This window comes from Trachypithecus francoisi, unplaced genomic scaffold, assembly GCF_009764315.1.
Source record: "Trachypithecus francoisi isolate TF-2019V2 unplaced genomic scaffold, Tfra_2.0 Lachesis_group17, whole genome shotgun sequence".
Taxonomy (NCBI): Eukaryota; Metazoa; Chordata; class Mammalia; order Primates; family Cercopithecidae; genus Trachypithecus; species Trachypithecus francoisi.
The window spans coordinates 20,557,004-20,569,727 of NW_022681462.1; the positions used below are offsets into that span (position 1 = coordinate 20,557,004).

The 12,724-nt window shown below is 47.7% G+C and overlaps 1 long non-coding RNA gene across 1 annotated transcript; it reads right to left on the reverse strand.

Annotated features, from left to right (window-relative positions):
* Positions 1–11,366: 11,366 nt before the first annotated feature.
* On the reverse strand, positions 11,367–12,459 carry LOC117099802. The gene is made up of 2 exons (XR_004444016.1): positions 12,143–12,459; positions 11,367–11,801 (listed from the first exon to the last, which is right to left on the reverse strand). It is a non-coding gene; the product is annotated as an uncharacterized LOC117099802 (long non-coding RNA).
* Positions 12,460–12,724: the final 265 nt, after the last annotated feature.

The following is a 12,724-nucleotide window of genomic DNA, read 5'->3' on the forward strand; positions in this document are numbered from 1 at the left end:
CCAGCCAGGTTGACAGAGTGAGACCCTGTCGCAAAAAAACAAACAAAAACCTCAAGACTATCCTGGATGTGTAGTTGCTACTACCATGCCCCTGGCCCTTCTGTATAGAGGGATTTTAAAGAGATAAACAAATATCTCAAGTAGGAGAAGTATTGAAACCTTTGATTCCTAGAGAAGATGGAGAAAGAAAGGATTCCTGGTTTAACAAAATGTTCAAATTTAGTGAAATTTAAAGTACCGTAATATCACCAATGCCCAGAAGCCTCAGCCATCTGTCACACTGAGGGCTAGGAAATGAGCAAAAATGCCTCTGTGGGACCACAAGAAATATCACTAGACTAATTGAAGAACCAATTTTATGAAGTAGATGATCCCCATTTTAAAAACTGTAAAGAGAGCGTTTAAGTTTTTGTTTTTATTTTATAAAGACAGGGTCTTGCTGGGCACAGTGGCTCACTCCTGTAATCCCAGCACTTTGGGAGGCCGAGGTGGGCAGACCACAAGCTCAGGAGATTGAGATCATCTTGTCCAACATGGTGAAACCCCGTCTCCACTAAAAATACCAAAATTAGCTGGGTATGGTAGCACGCGCCTGTAATCCCAGCCACTCGGGAGGCTGAGGCAGGAGAATCGCTTGAACCCAGGAGGCGGAGATTGCAGTGAGCCGAGATTGCACCACTGCACTCCAGCCTGGATGACAGAGTGAGACTCCATCTCAAAAAATAAAAAAGACAGGTATCCCTCTGTTGCCCAGGCTGGAGTGTAGTGGCGCAACTATAGCTCACCATAGCCTCAACCTTCTGGCATCAAGCGATCCTCCCACCTCAGCCTCCCAAGTAGCTAGGACCCTAAGTGTGTACCACCATGCCTGGCTAATTTTTTTGGTGGGGCTGTGGGGGAGGGGTCACACTATGTTGCCCAGGCTGGTCTCAGATTCCTGGCCCCAAGCAATCCTCCTGCCTTAGCCTCCCAAAGTGCTGGGATCACAAGAGTGAATCACTGTTTCCAGTGGTTACCATTTTATAGTCAAGGAAATTAAAGCTTAGAAAAAAGTAACTTGTGGCTGGCTGCCATGGCTCACGCCTGTAATCCCAATACTTTGGGAGGCCAAAGGGGGCGGATCACCTGAAGTAGGGAGTTCAAGATTAGCCTGACCAACACGGAGAAACCCTGTCTCTACAAAAAATACAAAATTAACCAGACGTGGTGGCGCATGCCTGTAATCCCAGCTACTCGGGAGGCTGAGACAGGAGAATCGCTTGAACCTGGGAGGCAGAGGTTGCGGTGAGCCAAGTTAGTGCCATTGTACTCCAGCCTGGGCAACAAGAGGGAAACTCTGTATCAAAAAAAAAAAAGAAAAAGTAACTTGTGTAAATTTATATATACAGCTGGCCAGTTGAAAACAAAGATTCGGCCGGGCGCGGTGGCTCAAGCCTGTAATCCCAGCACTTTGGGAGGCCGAGACGGGCGGATCACGAGGTCAGGAGATCGAGACTATCCTGGCTAACATGGTGAAACCCCGTCTCTACTAAAAATACAAAAACTAGCCGGGTGAGGTGGCGGGCGCCTGTAGTCCCAGCTACTCGGGAGGCTGAGGCAGGAGAATGGCATGAACCCGGGAGGCGGAGCTTGCAGTGAGCTGAGATCCGGCCACTGCACTCCAGTCCGGGCGACAGAGCGAGACTCCGCCTCAAAAAAAAAAAAAGAAAACAAAGATTCAAAACTACCTTGGGTGTGGGAAGAGTTAAAAAAAAAAAAAAAAAAAGACCCAAAGTCCATGCTGTTTCCAGTGCCCCATGCCTTATAATGGCTTTCTTGTTTGGCTTGGTTTTGTTTTGAGTCCTCCCAAAGCAACTCTGACTACCTAATCCAAACAGGACATTATTGGAAGGAGCCTAGGGTGGCTCTGGGGACTAAAGGAAGTGCTAACAAACAGCCCTAGACAGGCAGGGACCACGGCAGCTGAGGGACCTTCATTCTAAAACACGAGCGTCCATGTGACACAGCTCCACGCTTGCCAGGCTCGGAGATTCTGTCCAGGTTTCAAATTCCCAGGACAGAGAATCTGGTTTGCCTGCCTGGGTTAGGTGCCCACAGCCTTATCAGTCAGCTCCGCCCAGGGAGACAGAGTCCCGAACCCGAGACATGGCCACTGGGGTGCATCCTAGGTGTTGGCTCTTCTCAGAGAAGGGAAATCCCTGTGGATCAAGCAGTCCCCTCAGGTAAATCCCCAGCAGAAAATTTTCTGCGGGGAGGAAAAAGGGAACAGAAGTAGCCTGTCACCCGAGAAGCCTCCATGGCAACATTTGGAGCTATCAATTCAGCCTCAGCTTCACAGTTTGCTCCCTTCAAGGTTTCATCATTATCAGGGGCTGCATACCTGGGCAGCATATCTGCAATTTTGGCATCGCTCTATCCCTCAGTGTTAAAATTCATCTTAACTACACCAACGTTGTTGGAGCTTGTCTTCCAAAGGCACCCCTGGGGACTTAGTGGGTGCAAGGGCCGCTCAGGGAAAAGGAAAATGAAAGGCACACAACCAAGAGAGCTCAGAGGAACCTGGAAGGCAGGCTGTGCTCACTCTCCAGAAATCCCTGAAGGTTCTTTTGGAAGAAAGAAAAGAAAAAGTGTGCCATGCATTTGACTTGGTTTAGCTGTCATGGCGTGGAAACCTGCCCATGCACAGTCAGCCCTAACAAGCAATAACCAGAGGTGCCTAGCCTAAACTCTAAAATGCTCTTAAGGATAGTAGAACCATTAACTCTAATTAGAGTTAATCTATAGGCACAAATCACTCACCAAATTAACTGGCCAGCAGTTTAACAGCCTTTCAAAGTCAGGAAGGCCTGTATATAAATCAACAGCAGCGACTACCACTGCTTAGCACCTTACTGCTATTTCAACTGCATTTCTCTGCAATCCTGAGAAAGCTGCTATTATTATAACCATTTATGGATAAGAAAAATGAGGCACAGAGTTTTGACGTGACCCAGGACACACAATGTTGGGAAATTCCAGACAGAATGGGGACTTGAATTTAGGTCTTCTGACCCCAAATCCTAGACAGATGCTTCTTATGAGGACTTTCTCATGGATTCATCACTTCTTTATTCCCTTTATGTCATCAGCCCTTTCTTCAGAGTAAGTTACCTAATGATTCTCCACCCTTGCACAGTGGGGCTGGCTTCTCCATGCCAGTGTAAAGTACATACAAAGAATGCACCGGATTAGTTTCTATGCCCAAGAAAGTAGTGTCACCCTTGTCATGGGCTCTAATTGCAAGAACAGCTGAGCTGGAGCAGATCCTGGTGACCATTTGTTGCCAAGTCCAGGATTACACAGTGGACAAGAGGAGTTTTCTAGGACTACACTAAAGTGAGTATAGTTAGGGTGAGGATTTCAGGACCATGGAACTAGAAGGAACTTTATTCTAAACCTCAGGCTTGAAATTCAAAACCAGAGATTTTGCCCTTGCCTGTTAGATGTCAATCAGAGCTTAGTTCAGCCTGAGTGCTCCTGCACAAGTCTTCAGTGTTCCTCTATGGATTTATGATTGTCTGGCCTCTCCATCACCCCTCTGGAGTGGGCAATAAGTGAAAGTGGCATGGAATGAGGTATGATTTGGACAGAGAGAAAAATCAGCCTCTTCATGGTCCTGACCTGTTTTTCAAACTCTGAGTCAGGAATCCATTGATGGGTTGTTAAAGCAATTTACTGGGTCAAGACCAACACTTAAAAAAAAAATAATAAGATAAAATTAGTCAAGCAGGAAATATCAGATTATATCACATGTAGTTACGGTAAATAATGTTTCATAAAACCTTTTAAAATAATTTTCAAGAATAAATATATTTATGTATAATGGTTAGTTATGTAAAAATGTATCTTTTTTTTTTTTTGAAACGGAGTCTCGCTCTGAAGCCCAGGCTGGAGTGCAGTGGCGCGATCTCGGCTCACTGTAAGCTCTGCCGCCTCCCAGGTTCACACCATTCTCCTGCCTCAGCCTCCCGAGTAGCTGGGACTACAAGCGCCCGCCACCACACCTGGCTAATTTTTTTGTATTTTTAGTAGAGACTGGGTTTCACCGTGTTTGCCACAATGGTCTCGATCTCCTGACCTCGTGATCCGCCCGCCTCGGCCTGCCAAAGTGCTGGGATTACAGGCGTGAGCTATCGAGCCCTGCCGTAAAAATGTATCTTTTACCACAAGTCTTAGTTTAAAAAAAAAAAAAGTTTGAAAGGCACTGGCTAAGTGGATTGAGAGCTGAAATGTCTGAGATTTATAACCCTCTCCACTTAATATGAGATCTCAGATGTCAGGGAATATTATGGGGCCTATTTAAAGCTTGCCACCCAGAAACATGAAACCAAAACCACAAGCTGCAAGGAAAAAGATTTTGAAACTAGATTTTGTAAAATATTTCTAAATTGTCTATGTTAAAACATATAGGCCGGGCACGGTGGCTCAAGCCTGTAATCCCAGCACTTTGGGAGGCCGAGACGGGCGGATCACGAGGTCAGGAGATCGAGACCATCCTGGCTAACACGGTGAAATCCCGTCTCTACTAAAAAAAATACAAAAAAACTAGCCGGGCGTGGTGGCAGGCGCTTGTAGTCCCAGCTACTCGGGAGGCTGAGGCGGGAGAATGGCGTAAACCCAGGAGGCGGGGCTTGCAGTGAGCTGAGATCCGGCCATCGCACTCCAGCCTGGGCGGCAGAGTGAGACTCCGTCTCAAAATAAAATAAAATAAAATAAAAAATAAAAAATAAAACATATAATAGAATTGAAAGGTGTAAAACTGAAAAAACATCTCCACCCACATGTCAAAGTGTCATATTCTTACTATTAAAATAATGATTATAAATCAAGAGGTGAAAAAGTCTGATATCCCGACAGAAGAAAAGGGACAGAGGCAAATCATGAGAAAAAGGGAAATCAATAAAAAGATGTTCACCGGGCGCGGTGGCTCAAGCCTGTAATCCCAGCACTTTGGCAGGCCGAGGTAGGTGGACCACCTGAGGTCAGGAGTTCTAAACCAGCCTGGCCAACATGTGAAACCCCATCTCTACTAAAAATACAAAAAGTAGCTGACAGTGGTGGCACGTGCCTGTAGGCTCAGCTACTTGGGAGGCAGAGGCACAAGGATCACTTGAACCCGGGAGGCAGAGGTTGCAGTGAGCCGAGATTGTACCACTGCACTCCAGCCTGTGCAACAGAGTAAGACTTGGTCTCAAAATAAATAAATAAATAAAAATAAAAAGATGTTCAACTTCACCAACAATGTCAATTAAGACAGGATCTATTTTTTTTTTCAACTTCCGATGTTTTTTAAATACCCTGTTTTGTCAAGGATGTAACACTATAAAGGCACCACATACTGCTGGTGGGAGTATAATTAGGTAAACCGGGAGAAAAATTGGCAATACACACCAGAAGCCTTGAAAATTGTACCCTTTGTCTTAATAATCCCTCTTCAAATAATTTATCTCAAGGAAACAATCATGGGTGTGTTCAAGGTTGTTAACAATAGTAAAAAACTGGAGGAAAAAAAAAAAAAAACCTGGCTCTCCAACAACAGGAATGTTATGATCTTGTGTACAAAATATAATTAATTAATAAGTTAACTAGCAAAGCCCCAACCTGGGGCTTGAGTTTGGGTCATTTTGGGGGCTGAAAACCTGACCACTCCTTTGGGAGTTCATTTTCCTGAGCTGACCGACGAAGGCAGAAGGAGGGAGGAGTTTGGAGAACACAGGCTTGGGGGTGGTGCGATGCAGAGAATGGGACTGTTGAACCTCAGCAGAGAGGGGTTGAGATGGAAGCCGAGAAGCTATTTTCAAGAGATACTTTGCAAGACTCTAAATCTGAGGCCTGGGATTAACGAAAAGGACATCATAGGTCTGTTGGTAAAAAGTGCCCTGGAGAAGAGTACAGCAGACAAGAGAGTCTAGGGACTGTGAGGGACTTTGCAGGTTTATTTAGGGTAGGCAGGGAAGGCCCCTCTGATGAGTTGAGATTTAGCAGAGACCTGAAGAAATGGTGAGAACTACCAAGGGAGACTAGGCAGAGGGAACAGCCAGTGCAAAGGCCTTGAGGCAGCACATGCTTGCTGTGTTTGAAGAACAGCAAGGAAGCCAGTGTGGCTGGAGTGTGGTGAGCGCAGGTGACACTGGCAGGAGACGAGAGCAGTAAAGCAGCCAGGTTGGGTCATGTAGGACCTTGTGGCCATTCTGAGGATTTGTCATTTACTCTGAGTGAGATAGGAAGTCGTAGGGAGGATTTTGAGTAGGGAAGGGACATGTCCTGACTTAGGTTTTTATCATTTATTTATTTATTTATGTATTTTTGAGATGGAGTCTTGCTTTGTCACTGAGGCTGAGGTGCCGTGGCACAATCTCAGCTCGCGGAAACCTCCACCTCCGGAGCACAAGCGATTTTCCTGCCTCGGTCTCCCTAGTAGCTGGGATTACAGGCGTGCGCCATCACGCCCAGCTAATTTTTATATTTTTAGTAGAGACGGGGATTCACCATGTTGGCCAGGCTGGTCTTGAATTCCTGACCTCAAGTGATCCATCTGCCTTGGCCTCCCAAAGTGCTAGGATTACAGGCATGAGCCGCTGGGCCCGGCCTTGACTTAGGTTTTTAAAGGATCATTCTAGAGAGTGCAATGTGGAGGACAGGCTTAGGGGACAGGTGTGGGGGCTGAAGATAGAAGTTGGATACCAGTTAGGAGGTTACTGCAATAATCCACGTAGGAGGTGGTGACTTGGACCAGGATGATGGCAGAGGAAACAGTGAGATGTGTTCAGATCTTGGATCTATTTTGAAGGTAGACTGATAGAATTTGCTAATGGATGGGGTGAGATTTTGTGTGTGTGTGTGTATGTGTGTGTATTAGCGAGAGAACAGGCTGGGCATGGTGGCTCACGACTGTAATCCTAGCACTTTGGGAGGCCAAGGTGGGTGGATCACTTGGGGTCAGGAGTTTGACATGGTGAAACCCCATCTCTACTAAAAATACAAAAATTAGCTGGGCATGGTGGTGCGCACCTGTAATCCCAGCTACTCTGGAGACTGAGGCAGGAGATTCACTTAAACCTGTGAGGCAGAGGTTGCAGTGAGCCAAGATTTCTCCATTGCACTCTAGCCTGGTCAACAAAGCAAGACTCCATCTCAAAAAAAAAAAAAAAGAGAGAGAGAGAACAATGGGGCCCACCTCACCCCACATGAACCAGATTCTCTGCAGATAGTTCATGATATTTCTTTTCTTTTTTTTTTTGAGATGGAGTCTCGCTCTGTCGCCCGGGCTGGAGTGCAGAGGCCGGATCTCAGCTCACTGCAAGCTCCGCCTCCCGGGTTTATGCCATTCTCCTGCCTCAGCCTCCGAGTAGCTGGGACTACAGGCGCCCGCCACCTCGCCCGGCTAGTTTTTTGTACTTTTTAGTAGAGACAGGGTTTCACCGTGTTAGCCAGGATGGTCTCGATCTCCTGACCTCGTGATCCGCCCGTCTCGGCCTCCCAAAGTGCTGGGATTACAGGCTTGAGCCACCGCGCCCGGCCGATATTTCTTTTCTTTTTTTCCCTCCAAGTTATTTGTGGAGAAAGTTCATGGTATTTCCTAAACACTCCCCAGGAGACACTAATGTGCAGCCAGGGTTAAGAACCACTGTTCTAGATGGTGAGGTTATAGGAAACTTTTATTCCTTTTTTTTTTTTTTTTTGAGACAGAGTCTTGCTCTGTTGCCCAGGCTGGAGTACAATGGCTCTATCTCAGCTCACCGCAACCTCTGCCTCCCAGATTCAAGCGATTCTCCTACCTCAGCCTCCTGAGTAGCTGGGATTACAGGCGTATGCCACCATGCCTGGCAAATTTTGTATTTTTGTAGAGACGAGGTTTCTCCATGTTGGTCAGGCTGGTCTCGAACTCCTGACCTCAGGTGATCCACCTGCCTCGGCCTCCCAAAGTGTTAGGATTACAGGCGTGAGTCACCGTGCCTGGCCTGGAAACTTTTATTCTTATCTTTATGTTTTGTGTGTTTTTTTAAATATTCTTACCTTTATTTTCCACATTTTCTACAATAAAAGTTTTAATAAGAGGAGAAAGGGGGCTGGGCGTGGTGGCTCATGCCTGTAATCCCAGCACTTTGGGAGCCGAGGCGGGTGGATCACGAGGTCAGGAGATGGAGACCATTCTGGCTAACATGGTGAAACCCCGTCTCTACTAAAAATACAAAAACATAAGGCCGGGCGCGGTGGCTCAAGCCTGTAATCCCAGCACTTTGGGAGGCCGAGACGGGCGGATCACGAGGTCAGGAGATCGAGACCATCCTGGCTAACACCGTGAAACCCCGTCTCTACTAAAAAATACAAAAAACTAGCCGGGTGAGGTGGTGGGCGCCTGTAGTCCCAGCTACTCAGGAGGCTGAGGCAGGAGAATGGCATAAACCCGGGAGGCGGAGCTTGCAGTGAGCTGAGATCCGGCCACTGCACTCCAGCCTGGGCGATAGAGCGAGACTCCGTCTCAAAAAAAAAAAAAAAAAATACAAAAGCAATTAGCTGGGTGTGGTGGGGGTCACCTGTAATCCTAGCTACTTGGGAGGCTGAGGCAGGAGAATGGTGTGAACCTGGGAGGCGGAGCTTGCAGTGAGCCGACATTGGGCCACTGCACTCCAGCCTGGGTGACAGTGCGAGGAGAAAAAAGAGGAGAAAGGATATTTTAAACAAAACATCTCCCCCCACCCATCTTGAACTATGAAATGTAAGATAATGCCAATACAACTTTCTTTTAATGATCGTATCTCCACTTGCCAAATACTCACCATCCCATGACGAGCATACATGTCACCTTCTCTCTGGAGCCCCTTGCACTTCCCCAACCACCAGTGACAGCTCATTTTTGGCCGCTCCCGTGGCCCACATGGCCCCTCTTTTTGGAACTTAGTTCTCTCTCTTTTTTTTGAGATGGAGTCTCTCGCTCTGTTGCTTTGCCTAGGCTGGAGTGTAGTGGCGCGATCTCAGCTCACTACAACCTCTGCCTCCTGGGTTCAAGCAATTCTCATGCCTCAGCCTCCCAAGTAGCTGGGATTACAGGCACGCACCAGCACGCTTGGCTCATTTTTGTATTTTTAAAAGTAGAGACAGGGTTTCGCCATGTTGGCCAGGCTGCTCTTGAACTCCTGACCTCAAGTGATCTGCCTGCCTCGGCCTCCCGAAGTGCTGGGATTAGGTGTGAGCCACTGCACCTGGCTAGAGTTTAGTTCCCTAGTGTTGGTACTTGGAGCCTACTTTTTTGGAGGAGGTCTTTTCTATAAACCCACTCTGGAAACAATATCAAAGCAGGAAGTGAGAGATTGTGTTTGAAGTCCACAGTCCAGCTGGAAGCCAGAATCAGGGCCTGGATCTGGGACAGTCCTTGGTCTCCCCTGAGGTTCTAGGCTCTTGGTTCACCTGTTTGGAATCCCTGTCTCTTGGGTGGCAGGGAGTGAGCTATTTGTGTAAGACTAAGGCCTTAGAATATGTCCCAAGCTCTCTGGCATCAGGCACCCCACTCAGGGGCCAAACAGAAAGCTGTGAAGGGTAGTGAGAAAAGTCTCTTCTTACACCTCCTCTCTACCAACACTATTTAGTATCTTGCTTTTTTAGCTTTCATGTTATATTATGACTGGTTTCCCATGTCATTAAATATTCTTCAGAAATTTAACTTTGATAACATATTATCCCCATTAACCATAACTTTATCATCCACCAACTGTTCAAAAGTTAGATTATTTCTAGCTTTTACTATTATAGTATATTTAACCTCACTGGTAATTGATCTAAAAGGAATAATTAGGAATCAGTCCCCAAATTTTGAGATGGCAACCAAGAAGTCTTTTTCATTTTCCACAGCTTTCCCACATTTTTGTTTTTTTTAAGAGACGCTCTGCCACCCAGGCTGCAGTGCAGTGGGATGATCATAGTTCACTGTAACCTCAAATTCCTGGGCTTAACCAATCTTCATGCCTCAGGCTCCCAAATAGCTAGGATTAATGGCGCATGCCACCATGCCAGGCTAATTTTCTTATTTTTGTAGAGACAGGAGTCTTGCTATGTTGCCCAGGCTGGTTTTGAACTCCTGGGCTCAAGCGATCCTCTCACCTCAACCTCCCTAAATGTTGGGATTATAGAGGTGAGCCACCATGCCTTTTTTTTTTTTTTTTTAATTCTGTTTTGGAAAGGATATACCTCTTGCCACCATCTGAATAATATCTATCTTTACTATTATTATTTATGTCTGTAAATAGCTTTACAGTTCACAAAGCATTTTCTTATATAATGTCTCAGCTAATCAACATAGCAACACCATGAAATAAGCTATTATTTCCATTTTACATTTGGGGAAATTAAGGCTCAGAAAGGCTATGTGACATGTTCAAGGTAATACATTTAGTGTCAGAGCTGGGATGTGGACTCAGGTCTTGGTACTTCCAAAACCATATCCTTTACCGTGGGCAAACTGCTATGCTGGGGTCTTGCCAGACACATAGATGGCATTGGAAGAAGGGCAGGTATGGAACAGCACCCCATGCATAGTGGGCGATGTCATTGGTAAGATACAGAGAAAGTGCTACAGACAGTGGCTTTGCAAGGACAGAGCGGTTCCTCCCACAGAGGGCATGCAGTAGGCTTTGGGAAGAAACGTGGCCAAGTCGGGTCTTCAAAGGTGAATAGGATCTAGATATTCAGAATAAGAGAGAGGGCTTTGCACACGCTCAGTGAATGGGAAGGGAAAGTGTGGCTGATTGGGGAAAGCGCCAGCACAGGGAGCAAGAGATGGGGCGTGGCTGGGGAGGAATGGAATTGTAATTCTAGCCTCACAGAGGCTAGAGCCAGCAGGGCCTTGGGACCATGTGGGGAGGAAACCAGAGATGTGTGGAACAATTTGCTGAAGGCAGAACCAGGCAGGGAAAGGGCAGGGTCGGTTCGTACCCTTGCCTCTGGCCACCCGGGCCAATGCTCCTTCCCTGCAGTAAACCTGATTAATCTCAAACTCAGGTGCCATTTCCTTGGAATAGCATTTACTGCGGGGCGCGGTGGCTCACGCCTGTAATCTCAGCGCTTTGGGAGGCTAAGGCGGGAGGATCCCTTGAGCCTAGGGGTTCGAGACCAGCCTGGGCAACATAGCAAGACCCTGTGGTTAAAAAATAATAATAATAAAATTAGCCGATAATGGTGGCACGCGACCGTAGTATCAGCTTCTTGGGAAGCTGAGGCACGAGGATCACTTGAGTTCAGACAGGGCGAGGCTGCAGTGAGCCATCATCGTGCCACTGTACTCCAGCCTGGGCGACAGTGTGAGACCCTGTCTCAAAAAAAGAAAAAGTTGTTCAAGTTGTGTAGTGCCCGGGAGAAAAGAAGTATGACAATAACATAGGACAGCAGCCGGCTCTTTTTCTCCTCAGGATGTGGAGAGTGGGCGCCTTGGGAAGATGAAATTGAGTATGTGCGGGGGAGGGGTCGATATGAAACAAGGTCGGGAGGGGGGCGGGGAGAGCTGGGGCGCTAGAGGAGCTTGGGGCTCGGGCTGCGGGGGAGGAAGCGCCTTCCGCGGTCGCTGGGGGGAAGTGGTTAGGAGGAAGCAAGGGCAGTGGAGGGGACTGCTGGAGGGTCCCATCTGGGAAAGCAGGCACGGATGCGGGGACATTTCCTCCTGTCACCCTGGCAAAGAGCTCGCCGGGCTGGAGGGTCAGAGTTCTCAGATCCAAGTGAAGAAAACCGGGAACGGCTCCGGCTCTGGGGACTGACATTCATCGCGGCAGTTTCTGGTGGCAAAACAGAGGAAACAAAGGAATGATGAAATGAACTGAGCTGCCTTCATGCCCCGGATGAATGTTCAGCCATTAGAGAAGAGTGAATCCCAACTGGGATTTGGGGTTCCACGGTGTACTAGAAAAGCAAGACAAAGAGAAGCGCCTACTAGAAGCTGCCATTTTGGAAAACAAAAGCAAACGTGTGTGTGTGTGTGTGTGTGTGTGTGTGTGTGTGTGTGTCTGTGTGATGTTACATGGACATGGGGAAATTACGGAAGTAAATACTAATGCTAGTGTAAATTGGGATGGTGGAAAATGAGGAAGAGGGCGGCGGGGGAATCCTTAGTACTTACAGAGAAAACGGAGCAAGTGCACAAGCACGCCAAACCACCCGTTGCCCGAGCTCGGCGCTCACGCGGCTAGGATGACGCCTGTGGGGTGCCCCAGGGGCCCTGCTCGCCGCCACGCTGCTGAGGGTCATTTACAGTCTCTCCGCTCTTTGTTAAATAAAGAGAGTGAGACAGGGACGGGCTGGAGTCCGCAGGGGTCTTGGAGGGCGGAGGGGACGGGTCGGGGCCCCCCTCGCTCCTGCCACGCTGCCGCCACCCCAGACAAAGACAGCTGCGTCCCGCGGTAGCGCAGGGGCCCCTGCGCGCAGGACCTGACTCTCCTGTCCCGTCTCCCCCTGACGCCCACACACCCAGGGGGCAGCCCACTCCCCTTCTACCCCGCAGCCATTTGCTTCCCACCCCTTGATTTTTTTTCTTTTCCCCTCCCCTCAGCATCCCCCCAACCTCCTCTGATACACTTTCTAATTGTCTAATGAATTTACCTATTATAGGCATTTTGTATAAGTGGAATCATACAATACTCGTCCTTCTGTGTCAGTCTTATTTTGCTTAGCATAATGTTTTTTATTTATTATTATTTTTTCT